General features: G+C 41.4%; 1 non-coding gene across 1 annotated transcript; it reads left to right on the top strand.

The window, feature by feature from the left end:
- Positions 1 to 258: 258 nt before the first annotated feature.
- Positions 259 to 365, top strand: LOC114897712. Its single transcript, XR_003794241.1, has one exon. It is a non-coding gene; the product is annotated as a U6 spliceosomal RNA (small nuclear RNA).
- The last annotated feature ends 17,253 nt before the right edge of the window (positions 366 to 17,618 follow it).

Genomic DNA, 17,618 nt, shown 5'->3' with positions numbered 1-17,618 from the left:
CACAAGGAAAATTAGAAACTACTTAGAGATGTGTAAAAATGAAAATATAACATGCCAAAACTTACATGATACAGCAAACGTTATGCGAAGGTGGAAATTTATAGCTATAACAAGAAAGAACTCAAATCAACAACCTAACTCTACAACTTAAGGAATGAGAAAAAGAAGAACAAACAAAACCCAAAGCTAGCAGAAGGAAGAAAATAACAAACAATTAGAGTAGAGGTAGATAAAATAGAGAGTAGAAAAACATCAGAGGGGCTCAATTTGGCAGCATATATACTAAAATTGGAACAATACATAGAAGATTAGCATGGCCCCTGCACGAGGATGACACGCAAATTCGTGAAGCATTCCATATTTTTGAAATTAGAACACTTCCTAACACCATACACAAAAATAAACTAAAAATGGATTAAAGACCTAAATGTAAGGCCAGACACTATAAAACTCTTAGAGAAAAACATAGGCAGAACACTCTGACATAAATCACAGCAAGATCCTTTTTGACCCACCTCCTAGAGAAAGGGAAATAAAAACAAAAATAAACAAATGGAATCTAATAAAACTTAAAAGCTTTTGCACAGCAAAGGAAACCATAAACAAGACGAAAAGACAACCCTCAGAATGGGAGAAAATATTTGCAAACGAAGCAACTGACAAAGGATTGATCTCCAAAATACACAAGCACCTCATGAAGCTCAATATCAAAAAAAACAAACACCCCAACCCAAAAATGGGCAGAAGACCTAAATAGACATTTCTCCAAAGAAGATACACAGATAGCCAACAAACACATGAAAAGATGCTCAACATGACTAATCATTAGAGAAATGCAAATCAAAACTACAATGAGGTATCACCTCACACTGGTCAGAATGGCCATCATCAAAAAATCTACAAACAATAAATGCTGGAAAGGGTGTGGAGAAAAGAGAACCCTCTTGCACTGTTGGGGGGAATGTAAATTGATACAGCCACTATGGAGAACAGTATGGAGGTTCCTTAAAAAACTAAAAACAGAACTACCATATGACCCAGCAATCCCACTACTGGGCATATACCCTGAGAAAACCATAATTCAAAAAGAGTCATGTACCACAATGTTCATTGCAGCTCTATTTACAATAGTCAGGACACGGAAGCAACCTAAGTGTCCATCGACAGATGAATGGATAAAGAAAATGGGGCACATATATGCAATGGAATATTACTCAGCCATAAAAAGAAACGAAACTGAGTTATTTGTAGTGAGGTGGATGGACCTAGAGTCTGTCATACAGAGTGAAGTCAGAAAGAGAAAAACAAATACCGTATGCTCACATATATATGGAATCTAAAAATAAAAAAAATGGTTCTGATGAACCCAGGGGCAGGACAGGAGTAAAGATGCAGACGTAGAGAATGGACTTGAGGACACAGGGAGGGGGAAGGGTAAGCTGGGACAAAGTGAGAGTGTGGCGTGGACATATATACACTACCAAATGTAAAATAGATAGCTAGTGGGAAGAAAGCACATAGCACAGGGAGATCAACTCGGTGCTTTGTGACCACCTAGAGGGGTGGGATAGGGAGGGTGGGAGGGATACGCAAGGTGGGGGTGATATGGGGATATACGTACACATATAACTGATTCACTTTGTTATACAGCAGAAACTAACACAACATTGTAAAGCAATTATACTCCAATAAAGATGTTTTTAAAAATAAGAAAAACAATAGAGAAAAATCAGTGAAACCAAAAGTTGGTTCTTTGAAAAGATCAACAAAATTGACAAACCTTTAGCTAGATGGACTAAGAGAAAAAGAGAGAAGACTCAAAGGACTAAAATAAGAAATGGAAGTGGGGACATTCCTACTGATCCCACAGAAATAAAAAGGACTATAAGAGAGTACCATAAACAATTGTTTGCCAACACATTTGATAACTTAGATGAAATGAACAAATTTCTAGAAACAGAAAATCTACCAAGACTAAATCTGAGACTAAGAAATAGACAATCTGAGTAGACTTATATTTAGTAATGAGATTGAATCAGTACTAAAAAAAAAAATCTCCCAACCAAAAAAAGCCCTGGACCTGATGGCTTCACTTGTGAATTCTACCAAAACATTAAAATAAACAACTAACACCAATCCTTCTCAAATTTTTCCAAAAAATTACAGAGGAAGGAATACTTCCTAACTCATTCTTATGAGGCCAGCATAACCCTCATACCAAAGCCAGACAAAGACAATAGAAGAAAATAAAACTACAGACCAATATCCCTAATGAATATTGATGCAAAAATCCTCAATAAAATACTAGCAAACAAATTTCAGCAGCATATTAGGAGTATTATAATCCCATCATGACTGAGTGGGATTTATTCCTTGAATTTAAGGATCATTCAACATATGAAAATCAGTCAATGTAATATACTACATCAACAAAACGAGGGGAAAACCCTACATGATCATTCAACTGATGCAGAAAAATCATTTGACAAAACTTAACACCCTTTCATGATAAAAACATTTAAGAAAATAGGAATAGAAAAAACTACCTCCACATAATAAAAGTCGTATATGAAAAACCCACAGCAAACATAATGCTCAATGGTGAAAGACTGAAAGCTTTTCCTCTAAGATCAGGAGCAAGGCAAGGATGCCTGATTTCACCACTTCTATTCAACATAGTACTGAAAGTTATAGACGGAGCAATTAGGCAAGAAATGAAAATAAATAAAAGGGATTCAAGCTGGAAAAGAAGAAGTAAAATTATCTGTTTGCAGATGACATAATCTTATACATAGAAAATTCTAAAGACTCCACACACACAAAAAGCTGTTAATACTAATAAATGAATTCAGCAAAGTAGCAGAATACAAAGTCAACACACAAAAATTGGTTGCATTTCTATACACAAACAATGAACAATCTGCAAAGTAAATTACAAAAATAATTACATTTACCATAGCATTAAAAAGAATAAAATACTTACAAATTAACTAGGAAGGTGAAAAACTTGTACAATGAAAACTACAAAATATTGCTGAAAGAAATTTTTTAAAAACATAAATAAGTGGAAACACATCTCATGCTCATGAACTGAAAGAGTTTAAATTGTTAAAACGTCAATATTACCCAAAGTAAGCTACAGATTCACTGCAATCCCTATTGAAATCCTAATGACTTTTTTTTTTCAAAAATAGAAAAACCCATCCTAAAATTGATATGGACTCTCAAGGAACCTTGAATAGCCAAAATAATGCTGAAAAAGGACAAAACTGAAGGACTCACATTTCCTGATTTCAAACCTTACTACCAAATCAACTTTACTTCAATTAAAAAAAAAACTTACTATGAAGCTACAGTAATCAAAACAGTGTGATATTGGCATAAAGACAGACATATAGACCAGTGGAATAGAATACAACACAGAAATAAACTCTTGCATCTACAGTCAAATGATGTTTGACAGGGGGGCCAAGATCATTCGATGGGGGAAGGGCAGTCTTTTCAACAAATGGTGCTGGGAAAATTGGATATCCACATGCAAAAGAATGAAATTGGACCCTTACCTAACACCATATACAAAAATTAACTCAAAATGGATCAAGGACCTAAATGTAAGTTCTAAAACAAACTACTGGAATAAAACATAGACAAAAGTTTGGCAACACTGGTAATGATTTCTTGCATACGACATCAAAAGTGTGGATAACAAATGAAACAGTAGACCAATGAGATTCATGAAAACAAAACAATTTTGTGCATCAAAAGACACTATCCACAGAGTAAAAAAGACAACCCACAGAATGGGAGAAAATACTTGCAAATCATATATTTGACAAGGGATTAATATCCAGAATATATAGAGAACTACTAAAACTCAACAACAACAACAAGAAAAAACCCGATTCAAAAATGGGTAAAGGACTTAAATAGATATTTCTTCAAAGGAGATATACCAATGGCCAATAAACACATGAAAAGATGCTCAAAGTCACTAATCATTAGGAGAATGCAAATCAAAACTACAATGAGATACCACCTCACACTCATTAGGATGACTACTATTAAAATACAGAAAACAACAAGTATTGGTGAGGGAGTGGAGAACTGGAACCCTTGTACACTGTTGGTGGGAGTGTAAAATGGTGCAGCCATTATGGAAAACAGTGTGGAGGTTCCTCAAAAAATTAAAAACAGAATTAACATATGACCCAGCAATTCCACTTCTGGGTACATACCAAAAAGAATTGAAAGCAGGGTCTTGAAGGGATATTTGTGCACCCATGTTCATAGCAGCATTATTCACAGTTGCTAAAATATGGGAGCAACCAGCGTCCATTAACTGATGGTTGGATTACTAAAATGTGGTATATTTTTGCAACAGACCATTTTTCAGCCTTAAAAAGGAAGGAAATTCTGATAAATGCCACAGCATGGATGAAACTTGAGGACATTATACTAAGTGAAATGTCAGTCACAAAAAAAGACAAATACTATACTATTCCACTTATAGAAGGGTTTTAGACCAGCCAAAATCATAAAGACAGAAAGTATAATTATGGTTGCCAGGGGCTGTGTGGAGGGGAGATGGGGAGTTATTTTTTAATAGGTACAAGCTTCAGATTTACAAGATGAAAAGAGTTCTGGGATGGATGGTGGTAATGGTTGCATAACAAGGTGAATGTATTTTATACCACTAAACCGTACACTTTAAAATGGCTAATATGGTAAATTTTATGTTATGTTTATTTTAACAGAGTAAAGAAAAGGTACTTTTAAAAATTCAGCTTCTAAGAATGAATAAAACCAGGTCCCACCTTCCTGACATAGAATATTACTTCAGTAAAGCTTATTTCTCCCAGCTGTGGTTCCCATTACAAAAAGATCTTGTATATCTTCTAATTCCATCAGTTAACAGATACAGATAGAACATAAGTTGCGCACAGCAGGCACTGGATTAGACCCTAGGATGCTGTAATAAACAAAACAGGTCCTGTCGTATGGGAGGCATTCCTAAATGGGTATTGCTGTTCTTGCCTTTTATACAGTTGATCCTTGAACAATGCAAGGTTAGGAACTCCCCCACACCCAGCCAAAAACCACAATAATTTTACAGTCGGTCCTCTGTATCCGAGGTTCTGCATCCATAGATTCAACCAACTGTGGATCGTGCAGTGCTGTAGGAAGCATTTAGTGAAAAAAATCCAAGTGTAAGTGGACCCACAACAGTTCAAACCGATGTTGTCCAAGGGTCAACTGTACTTTCTACCTGGCCTGTATCTAAGAGCTCAGAAGAATCTTGACGTTGCTGAGAACAAACTCTTTTCTCCATTATAGTTTATTTCTAGGTGGATCCAGCTGATATGTGTTGTGATGGTTAATTCTGTATGTCAATTTCCCTAGGCCATGGTACCCAAGTATTTGGTCAAACATTTTTCTAGATGTTTCTGTGAAGGTGTGTTTTGGATGACTAACATTTAATACTGTTAGAGAAATGCAAATCGAAACTATTGATACAATGTGGTACCACCTCACACCAGTCACAATGGCTATCATTGAAAAGTCTCCAAATAACAAATGCTGGAGAGGGTGTGGAGAAAAGGGAACCCTCGTGCACTGTTGGTGGGAATGTAAATTGGTGCAGCTACTATGGAGAGAAGTGTGGAGGTTCCTCAAAAAACTAAAAATAGAGTTGCCATATGATCCACCAATCCCACTCCTGGGCATATCCCCAGAGAAAACTATAATTTGAAAAGACACAGCCACACCTATGTTCACAGCAGCACTATTTACAACAGTCAAGACATGGAAGCAACCTAAATGTCCATGGACAGATGAATGGATAAAGAAGATGTGGCACATACATACAATGGAATACTACTCAGCCATAAAAAGAATGAAATAATGCCATTTGCAGCAACATGGATGGACCTAGAGATTATCATACTAAGAGAAGTAAGTCAGAAAGAGAAAGATAAATACTATATGATATCACATATAAAATATGATGCAAATCAACATATCTACGAAACAAAAACATATTTACAGATATAGAGAACAGACTTGTAATTGCCAAGGGAATGGTGGGGGAAGGAAGGATTGGAAGTTTGGGGTTAGCAGAGACAAATTATTATATGTAAGATGGATAAACAACAAGGTCCTACTGTAGAGCACAGGGAACTATATTCAGCATCCTGTGACAAACCATAATGGAAAAGAACATGAAAACTATATATATATATATATCTGAGTCACTTTGCTGTATAGGAGAAATTAACACAACATTTAAAATCAACTATACTTCAATAAAATTAAAAAGAAAACAATTTAATACTGTGAACTTTGAACAAAGTAGATTTTCCCCTGTAATTTGGTTGGGCCTCACCCAAACAGTTGATGGCCATTATAGAACAAAGACTGACTTCCCCCGAGCAGGAAGGAATTCTGCCAGCAAACAGTCATCAGACTTCAGCTGCAACGTAAGCTCTCCTTGGGTTTCTAGGCTGCTGGTCTACCCTGCAGATTTTGGACATGTACCTTCATAAGCATGTGGGCTGTTTCCTCAGAATAAATCTCTCTCTCTCTCTTTCTCCTGTGTATATACATATACACATCCATTTTGGTTGTGGGCATGGGAATGTGTCCAAAGCTACCAATAATTTCCATTGTCAGGGAAAATAAATGGGTTTTGGTTGCTAAAGCTGAAAGGACTCTTAGAAATAATGTAGACCTGTGGTATCCAAACTCCTTTTTTCCAAATCAAATTTTACACAGTATTCCACTATACTGAAATGGGGTAAAGGAACCTACTTATTTCAATTGCCTTATTCTTCTCCCCTCTCCTCTCCCCAAGGTACTCTTGGAGGCACAGCTCCTGAACTTGAACCTTCCAACTCATTGTTTACAAGCAGGATTAATGTGTATGTGCCCCAGGAACATACTCTCGCATGTTCCCAGTTTTATTTTTACAGTAGTGTTACTCAAGTCTGCACCAACGTTATTATAGACATAAATTCCTTACGCTTGTAGCTCTGGAAGAACTATAATAAAACAGGTTTACCAATTCAATAAAAATATTCCAAACCAATACAATTTAACTTAATAACATTCATTTGCCAGACGATGTTGTTTTGCTCAACTAAATTGCTACTGGTGATGTGAATATGCTAATGACTCTATGGAGAGGGTTTTCTCATGTTTGACAGGTCCACTCCTTTTTTTGGTGGGGGGAGGACTATGTCTTATTCCTCTTTCTTTTTCTTTTTTTTTAATTTTTATTTTATATTGGAGTATAGTTGATTAACAATGTTGTATTGGTTTCAGGTGTACAGCAAAGTGATCCACTTATACATATGCATGTACCTATTCTTCCCACTCCTTTCTTTTAAAATTACTGGACAACCTTCATGTACAGGGGGCTCCATGGTATCATTTGGCCTTTACTCAATGTGGATATGGTTAAGACCTCTTCAGTTCTTTTCCGTGTACCCCCTAGAAATGAGAGCAGTCCTGCCTGATGCCAAAGGGAAGATAAACACGGACAGACACCGAGGCTCGGGGCTGGGCAGCCCTTGGTTAGAAGGGGGCAGTGGAAGGATCCAGGTAAAAACTTACATGAGTTTTCATCAACATGAAAAATTAATAGCAGATCAAAGGCTAATAAATAGTGAGTTGAAGTGAAAGGTGTGTTCTTATCTTATTCTTGTGACTTTTCTGTAGGTTTGAATTTTTTTTTTTTAAGTTGGGAAATAAAGAAATTCTCACAGAGAACTCAGAGCTCCCAAGAATATGTCTGTATCTCCCAGTGTGAGAAGCACTGATCTCTTTCAACCCTTTTTTTTTTCTTTTTTTTTTTTTGCGGTATGCGGGCCTCTCACTGTTGTGGCCTCTCCCGTTGCGGAGCACAGCCTCCGGATGCGCAGGCTCAGTGGCCATGGCTCACGGGCCCAGCCGCTCCGCGGCATGTGGGATCCTTCCGGACCGGGGCACAAACCCGTGTCCCCTGCATTAGCAGGCGGACTCTCAACCACTGCGCCACCAGGGAAGCCCAACCCTTTTTAGATTGGAAAATTGAGGTTCAGAGAGCAGAAGTAACTTATGGGATGCTACCGGGCTAATTAGTGGAGAATTAAAATTAGAACCTGTCTCCTTGCCCAGACCCTTCCCCATACTACTATGAATTGTAGGGCTTAACACTCTGACTTTCTCACACAGTTATATTTTGCTGCAATAAATTGGTGAGGATTTCACTATACATAGACCTGAGTTTCCAGAACCCTACTAAGCTGACCTTTGAGAAACACCAGCTTGTATACCCCCCATATCACAGGCATAACTGCCCATCAGGAGAGGCTGCGGAGTGTTTTACTCTTAAGCAGAACAAAAATCTCTTTGTTCTCATACTCCAGTGACTAAATCCTCCTCCAGTGAGTAAGTACCACCTGAGGCCGGGCAGGGCCAAGGGACAGGACCTGGGGCAATGCCCACACCCAGACCCACCTGGAGGCACCTTCGAAGCTCTAAGTCCCGCCTCCAGGTCTGCACTTTAGTTTTTCATCAGTAAAAAAGAGAAAATATAAAGCTTAGGAAAGAAGCAAAAATTATTCTATGTAAAAGCACTTTGAAAATAGGAGTATGACAGATGGCCAAGAGGCACATGAAAAGATGCTCAACATCGCTAAATGATTAGAGAAATGCAAATCAAACCCACAATGAGGTACTACCTCACACGGGTCAGAATGACCATCATGAAAAAGTCTACAAATAATAAATGTGGGAAAGGGTGTGGAGAAAAGGGAACCCTCTTACACTGTTGGTGGGAATGTAAATTGATACAACCACTATGGAGAACAGTACGGAGGTTCCTCAAAACACTAAAAATAGAACTACCATATGATCCAGGAATCCCACTCCTGGGCGTATATCTGGACAAAACTATTCGAGAAGATACAGTCATCCCTATGTTCATAGCAGCTATATTCACAAAAGCCTGGACATGGAAGCCACCTAGATGTCTATGGACAGATGAATGGATAAAGAAGATGTGGTACATATATACAATGCAACACTACTCAACCATAAAAAAAAGAACGAAACAATGCCATTTGCAGCAACATGGATGGACCTAGAGATTATCATACTAAGGGCAGTAAGTCAGAAAGACAAATACCATATGGTATTACTTACATGTGGATTCTAAAATATGAAACAAATGAACTTATCTACAAAACAGAAACAGACTCACAGACATAGAGAAGAGACTGTGGTTGCCAGGAGAGAAGGGGGTGGGAGAGGGAATGACGGGGAGTTTGGGATTAGCAGATACAAAGTATTGTATAGAGAATGGATGAACAACAAGGTCCTACTGTATAGCACAGAGAACTATATTCAATATCCTGTGATAAACCATAATGGAAAAGAATATGAAAAAGTATGTATAACTGAGTCACTTTTCTCTACAGAAGAAATTAACATTGTAAATCATCTATACTTCAATGAAATAGATTTTAAAAAGACATCCAAAAAAAAATAAAGAATATAGGAACATGAAACAAAGCACAAATATTTTAAGAAAAGCTCATCATTTAAACCATCATCAGGGTTACATAGCTGAATGACTGAAAGATGTGGTTAGTGCTAAAAGGGGTGAAATGGCTGAGGAGCTGAGAAGAATGTGTGAAGGGTTCCAGCCAGTACTCTTGTCTCCATCATACCAAGAGGGCCAAGTTCATGGGAAACAGCCAGGGGGAAACACCAAGTCATGTTTCACGTGAAACACAGACACTGTAGGTATTCATCAGAGAAAATTACATGCAGAGAGGGCGATTCAAAGAAAACCTCCTTCCCCCACTGCAAATATTCAGAACTGCAAATACATCGCAAAAGGGAACTCTCCTTTGGTTTTCAGTAAACGGTCAACAACTTCTGGAAGCTATAATCTAGTTCTTAAGGGTCTGCACTGACAATTAAGCTGGGGATGAACCCGTTTGACCACAAACCTTAGAAGTTGCACAATGCTTTCCACAAATGTTAGGTTCACAGTTCATTAGAAGGATCCTGGGACCCTGGCCAGCGTGCCCGCCAGCCTTCTGGTGCCTCTTGGAGAGTCTGGCGGTGGGAAATAAAAGTCTGTAAACGGTCTGGGCAACTGAGAAACAAAGTTTATAAGTTGCCTGGGCAAGTCTCCTCACTGCTCCTATTTCACAAAGGAAACTAGCATGGCTGGTCCAGCCAAGGGTGGATGACTGTCAGTGGAATGGCCGGACTGACCAAGAAGGTGGTTTCAGGAGAGAAGTGCTTCCGTTAGATTTGCTGGTGCCTAAAAGTGCCACCCCTCTGCACCCCTTCCTCAGACCCACACTCCCCTGGTGATGTCACCCAATCCCGCGGTTGCATCCAGCCTCCACCTGCTCCCAATGCAATTTTACCAACCCGGTTCTCTAACCCGGATGTGCCCCCCACCCCACATTTGGACGGCGGCACCTGGAGTCCCACGGGCACTCAGGAGCTCCCATCCCCCACCCTGCTTCTCCTGTGTTTGCGGTCTCGTTGGAAGGCGCTCCTAGACACGGAGTGTGGTTCTTCCCCTCCCTGACATCTTCATGTCTATTCGTGAGCCTCCCCTCTTCCTCGGTGGCTGGCTGTTTCGTCTGCCCTCCCCACACTGCGGCACCATCCCAGCTTGGTCCTCCTGCCTTGAACTGGTTCTCCTAGACTCTGTCCTCCGTGTCGCCCACAGAAGTAAATTCAATTTCTTCAGGACAGCGGTGAAGGCCGCCGTTCAGCCTGCTTCCCACCTCTCCTCCCCTCAACCCTCACGCTCCACCAAGGCCAGAACGCTGGTGCTCTCCACACTCGCTGCCCTGTTTCCAGCCCATGGGCTTCTCCGTGCTTCCCCTTTGCCTGAAACACTTGTGCAGCCTCACCTCCTAACCGTTAGCTCATCCTGTCCGACTTCGTTCCGGGGGCTGCTCTTCCTGGAAGTGGACCTTGCCTCCCCGTGGAGTTGGGTGTGGCCCCCTGTGCAGCTCAGCCCCACGAGGTGCTCTGTCATTTCGGGTGAGTCCTAATTTTATAACGATCCCCATGTGTCCCTTATAACTTCATCTGTGAGCTCCAAGACAAGCAGAGACTTTGTATCCTCAATATTCAACAAAAGTGCTTTGAGAATATTTGCTGGACGAATGAATAAATGATCTGAGTTTACTTTTCTGGGCCTCGAGGAACTATTTCCAACACAAAATCCACAATCTGATAACCCATCCCCGACAAGGGTCTATTGGGGACCCTCGATGGGAGGTGGGCTTCTAGCTCTACTTCTTACCATGTGGTAAACGGCGGCTCTGGGAGGGCTGGCTGGCTGGGTGATCGGCCAAAGATCTGAGTAGCCGTGCAATGAAGGTGTCGGGCTCGTGGACCAGGCTTGTTATCGAGGTCTACCACTCTACGAACTGAGCTCCCTTCCGGGCCTTAGTCTCTAAAGGAGAGCCTGGACTCAGACCAACTCTAAATTCCCTTCAGGTTTCAAGAAAAACCATCAGCTGTGGCAAACTGGCTTCGCCCAGGGTTTCAGAAGTGATGAATGATGAGAAGGGGACAGCCACATGGCATCCTCTTCCCTAGAGCCGAGGGGGATGGCTGGCAAGGCTAGAGACACATTTCATTGTTCTACTGGGGGATGGGGGAGGGCAGGTGCTACGAGCACCTGGGCAGAGGCCAGGGATGCTCCTAAACATCCTGCAGTGCGAGGGACAGATCCCACAGCAGAGATGACCTGGCCCCAACATCAGTGCCGAGGTGGAGAAACCCTGCCTAGAGGTTTAGCCCTTCACTTTTGAGTCCTAATTCACCAATAGGCCCGTGACTCAGGTACAGTGGATCCGTCTTCTATACAAAACAGATAGGCAAGCAGACAAGGAAAGGTCACCATCACTGGACCTCCAAAGAACTAAAGTTGTGTGTGTTTAAGGCAAAAAGTTTAGGGTACTTACCTGTTCAGGATTTATCCAGGCAAATTTGTCCAGACTGCCACCTTCCAGTCCTAACTAAATCAGGTGGAGGTAGGCAAGGTTGATTCTGGACAAATGTATAATATCGCACCTACTCCCAGTGACCTGTCCATTGCCCTACTGGTTCCCGCCCTCCAGTCTAGTGGAAGGTGTGACACTTTAGTGTCTTGGAAACATTTCCATGAAGATGTCCCAGGATCCTGGGAGGCCCCCTTTGATCTCTTTCTCTTTAATTCCATATTTCCTGTGGTTTCTATTGCACAGCCTATTGCTTTGTTGCATGTGGTTGGCGGTTATCCACTGAAGGAACCTGTAACATTGTCACACCCCTAACTGGATTGCAGGCCCTTCCAAGAGTTTCTGTGGCCCCTCAGTGCCCACCACAGCACTGAGTCTGTAGCAGAAATTCATTAAAAACTTGTTTGATTAATTTCTACCTTCTAAGGAGATAATTAGCAAATTACAACAACTAACTCCTGCTTATGAGGAGATTCTGCCCCTACCAAGTTTATTCTCATGATTCCTTTTCTCTGCACATCCCCTCACCCCTTGTGACCCTAGCATATTTTAGTAACTCTGCTAGTAGGAGTTTCAGACGGGGTAGGGAGAGGTTGTGTTACAAAAAGGAGAGGATGCTTGGGTCAACAGAAGTTGGAAGGCGCCTTTCCTTTGTACCTGGCTAGGGTGGGAAGGTGACACAGGAACACTGTCCTAGACCCCTCTCCCAGTCCCAGGGGAGGTGGCTGGCCTTTTTGCCTCTTTTCCAGTAGTGTATATGGACATGGAGAGGTAAGAACCAAGTGCTGGGAAAGAGTTTGTGGTACTGGTTCCTTCTTTCTGTATCTTTCCATCCTGCTCTTACCTTTCCAAGCTCGCATCTGCTTAGGTTGAGACTTGGGACTATAACAACTGGGGATTTCAGGGTTGTAACATATGATGCTCCTACATTTGTGATGATACTGGCCACACTTGTTACTGTCAGATACTCTTGTGTCAGCAGAATGGATGACATTTTGAGGACCACTACCCACTTTCCAAGTCTGTGCACACAGAATGGGAAACGCTTTCAGAAACTGCCTGGTTAGAGCTTTAGGACCAAACTAGTCAAGATAAGGACATTAAAGTGACTCTTTTCTATCAACGCTTGGATTAGGTAGTCATCTGTGAATACTGCCTTATCGAAGCATAGTTAAGGGGGTAGCGGTTAATGCCAGATCCCTGCCTTCGAAGCTGCATTAAATCACCTGTGCTGATTAAGATGCTTCTAAGACTCGATGGAATTTCTCCTTGGCTAAGAGTCAGGACACCTGCAACCTTGTCCCTGCTTTGCCGCTGACCTTCAGTAACTGACTTCATCTCTCCAGTCCCTTTTGCTAAAATGTGGATAATCACACCTGCTCTACCTGCCTCCCAGGTTTGCTGTGAGGACAAGCGGAATACATGGCAGTGCCCCCTGTCCCCACCCTCCACGTTAGAAAGGCCTCTTGGAACCTTCTGGCTCTTTTCATGGTGCCGATAGAGCCCCTCGCATTACCGCCGTCTGTGCTGTTACTGCGTGAACGGCCAGAGGGGGGCCCCTAGCCAAGGCTAGGCTGCCCCCGGCACTGCTTCCAGCCTGAGTGCCCCCTTCAGCAGCCACGGGTCCCCAGCGTCCCCTGCCGAGCTGGGGACTCAGCCCGTCATAGATGTTGTGAGCAGCCACTGTCCTGTGTTCTCAGGGCAGCAGAGAGAGGAGCGATGCCCGCCTGAGGGTCTCCGCCCAGTACCCCACACCTTCCGAGGCAGCTGGGCGCTTCCGTTCCCGCCGGGCAGTCAGGCGGCTCACACGACTCCCGGTTCCCCCAAGGTCAAGTCTCCTCCCCACCGCGGCTCTCCCATAGCATCGCCCGCCAGCCTGGCTGGGATCCTGCACTGTGCTGACGAGCAGGGAACCAAGTGTTGGTGGGAAATACTGTGCAATTCCTAGGGATTATTGTAATGTGGATTCCCCCTCCATTTACTCATAAGTAGAGACAGCTAAACACTAGATTATAGGCATCAGAAGTTGTCGATTGTTTACTAAAACCAGGAGGGTAGTTCAATGGGATTCAACGGTACATATTCATTAAGGGAGAAAAAGGAAGTGCCTTTAAACTTCCCCACTGTGTATAATTTACTCTGATGAGTACCCACAGAGTATGTCCTTCATGTCAAATACAAGTTACTTTTCCTTCTGGCTCTTTCCCATGAACTTGCCACGAGGCCATAACTACCTTAATCCCACTAGCACTGGAGTTCCAGAAAACTCTTACTAAATTCTAGTCCTGGACTCCCTCCTTCTCACGCCGTCCCTTACCTCATCTGTCAGCCTCAGAAGAATGTACCTTCAGCTCAGTTTCATTTTTATTACGTCTTTCCTGGGGTCCTGACATCCTCAGAATCACCTCTCTGTGCTGTCACCTCCTTAACAAACTTCTTCCTTGGTCTGACCTCCAGAGAACCCAACCTCATGTCTGCATCATAGCAAAGCAAGAAAACATCACCAGCGATGAACTCACATACATTTGCTGAAATGTTTTAACATACAATTTTGGGGATTACCATCAAACCTAAGTCTTCAACATTTTCCTGTTGCATGGAATCCCTCTGATTCACATCTTAAACAAGAATCACCATCCCTCATCAACTCGGGAAAATTTCTTGCCTCTTAATGTTTGATCATTCTTTTTCTTTTTATGGAATTCCAATTCACTGAGGTTTAAACCTTCTCATTCTGTCCTTTATCATGTTTCTTTCTTTCTCTTAGATACTTTTCATTTCTTTGTCTCTCTGAGCTGCATTCTGGGGAAGATCTTTGGGTATTTTTCTGTTCATAATTCTTTCTGTCTCATGTTTACAACAAAATTAAGTATCTTAATAAAGCACAGTAAAGTCTTATTTAAAAATTTTATACACACACACACTCATATCCTTTAGCAGATTTCAGCATTAAACAGTTGCACACATCAAGTTTCAGCTGTTTCTTTATTAATAAGGTAAATCCCCAAAGATACAACTGACTTTGCACAGTTAGGGAGAAGATACCATCTCCTGCATAAGCAGAACATTGCGCGGATGGTTTCTGAAAACCTTCATTCTCGGTAGTTTTACAAAAGGAAACTTGCATTTAAAAGTCCGAGCCTTCCTTCCTCATTTTGCTGTGACCTACAAGCACTGAGTGGTCAGTGGGGATTCCAGGTTAGGAGTTGTTCTTTCTGACTCTGACGGAAGGACTGAGCATCCCGCTGTCCCACGTGACATCAGGCCACTCTAGGACTCCAGCCCCTGGAGGAGACAGATCAGGTTGGATGCTTATGGCCTGGACCTACACAAAGACGGAGGACTGTATATACATATATAATTGAGTCACTTTGCTGTACAGCAGTAATTTACACACATTGTAATCCAACTATACTTCAGTAACAAATAAACTTTTTTAAAAAGACGGAAGACTGACGTTTCCAGGCCCAGGAAAAGATTATACAATCTTTCGTAGAAGAATCTTCCAATCCTTCCAGCTATGTCTGAGCTACCTTTTAACCTATCCACTGAGTTTTAATTTCCATTATTATCATGATATTATTTTTAAAAGTACTATGTTTCTTCTTTCAAATCTGTCTGGTCTGTTTGGCAGTATCGTATTTCTTGCGTCTGTTTTTGACCCCTCTTTTATTTCTTTAAACCCTGTGAAGTGCCCACTTTAGATTCTCTAGGGGATATGCCAGTATCTGATGCCCTGAGCATCTGACCTTTCGTTGCTGGTCCTTCTGATTCTTCCTCAGAGCCTTGTTTCCTCCTATGTTTTGTAACTGGGTCTATGAGCTCATGTCTTACTTACGGAGCTGTGTTTGTGGAATCATACAAAGCTTTGGCTGAGTGTGCCGACCTCCAGAAAGGTTTTACCTTTAATTCCGCCAGGTGCCCTCAACCCAAGACCACTGAAAGTTAAAGTTCTCAGCCCTGAGATTTCTGGACAGCCCAGGTGATTCAAATTCATTCCTCAAACCCATGTGAGGGAAAGCCGTGGTTATACCCTTTCAGGGTACTTTTTTCCCACATCTAGAGTCAAGGTCAAAGCAGATGAGTTTCTCTGTTGTGGCTTTGCTGGTGCAGAGTTGTTCAGGCCACCCTTTTGCTGAGGGTGGCGTATATATGTAAGGGGTCTTATCTCCAACTTCCCAACCTGCACGGACCCTTACTCCATGAAGATACTCAAACCCACGGCTCTTGGAAACTGAGACTGGAAAACTCCTTCCTGGGGTCTTTGTATAGAAGCTGCCGGAACCTGCTTACCTCTGTGGTTTCCTGGTATCTCTTCATTTTGACTCCTGAGAATTTCCCCTGTTTTCTTGAAAGTGCAGTCACTTGCAGGATTATTTATAATAGTCAAGACATGGAAACAATCAAAGTGTCTCTTGACAGATGAATGGGTAAAGAAAATGTGGTATTTAAACAATGGAATAGTATTCAGCCTTAAAAAAAAAAGGATATCCTGCCATTTGTGATAACACGGATGGACCTTGAAGGCTTGATACTCGGTGAAATAAATCAGACAGAAATACAAATACTATATGATCTCACCTATATGTGGGATCTAAAATGAAAACAAAAACAAAGCAAAACTCAGAAAAAGAGATGATCTGCGGTCATCAGAGACAGGAGGTGGGAGAGAGGGAGTAGAACTGGGGGAAGGGCGTCAGAAGACACAAACTCCCAGTTATAAGATAAATAAGTACCAGAGATGTCATGTACAACACGGTTAATATAATTAACACTGTTATATGTTATATTTGGAGCTTGTTAAGAGAGTAAATCCTGAGTCCTCGTCACAAGAAAAAAAAACAACAGTTTTTGCTCTTTTTTCTGGTAAATATATGAGGAAATGGATGTTAGCTAAACTCATTTGGTAATTAATGTACAACACATGTAAATCAAATCATTATGCTGTACACTTTAAACAGTGTTGTATGTCAATTATATCTCAATAAAACTGAAAGAAAAATAGGCAAAAACTTTTTTAAAGAAGGTACATTTATATATTTAAAAGCAAATTTTAAAAATTATTGCATTCAATATTTTTAGTTGTTTTATTTAGTATTGTTTTTAGAGGATACCTACTCTACCATAATGTTGGAAAAGGAAGTTTCCTTCCACATTCAGAATCCCTCTTCTCTCAGGAGAAAAAACAAAACAAAACCCGTTAGTAGGAAAAGAAATAGTACCAGATCCAGAGCCTCCCTCCCCTACCCCAAAGAAAAGCCTAGAAGTCAGTGTACCTAGATATATGAATGTTGTTTGTATCTTGGATTGGGCCGCCAACCCAGACACAGGGACAGGGGAATGCCTAAATTAGGCTGCACTCTATTTAGGGAACTTAATCTTTTTTTTTTTTAAGATTTATTTATTATTTATTTATCTATTTTATTTTATTTTTGGCTGCATCGGGTCTTAGTTGTGGCACACGAGATCTTTGTTGTGGCGTGTGGGCTTCTTTCTAGTTGTGGCGCACAGGCTCCAGGGTGCATGGGCTCTGCAGCTGTGGCTCGGGGGTTCCAGGGTGCGTGGGCTCTGTAGTTTACGGTACTTGAGCTCTCT

Source organism: Monodon monoceros, unplaced genomic scaffold, assembly GCF_005190385.1.
Source record: "Monodon monoceros isolate NGI ecotype Baffin Bay Population unplaced genomic scaffold, NGI_Narwhal_1 Super_Scaffold_17, whole genome shotgun sequence".
NCBI classification, from domain to species: Eukaryota; Metazoa; Chordata; class Mammalia; order Artiodactyla; family Monodontidae; genus Monodon; species Monodon monoceros.
Note: the sequence above shows the minus strand (reverse complement) of the source record. Positions and strands in the feature narration are given on the sequence as shown.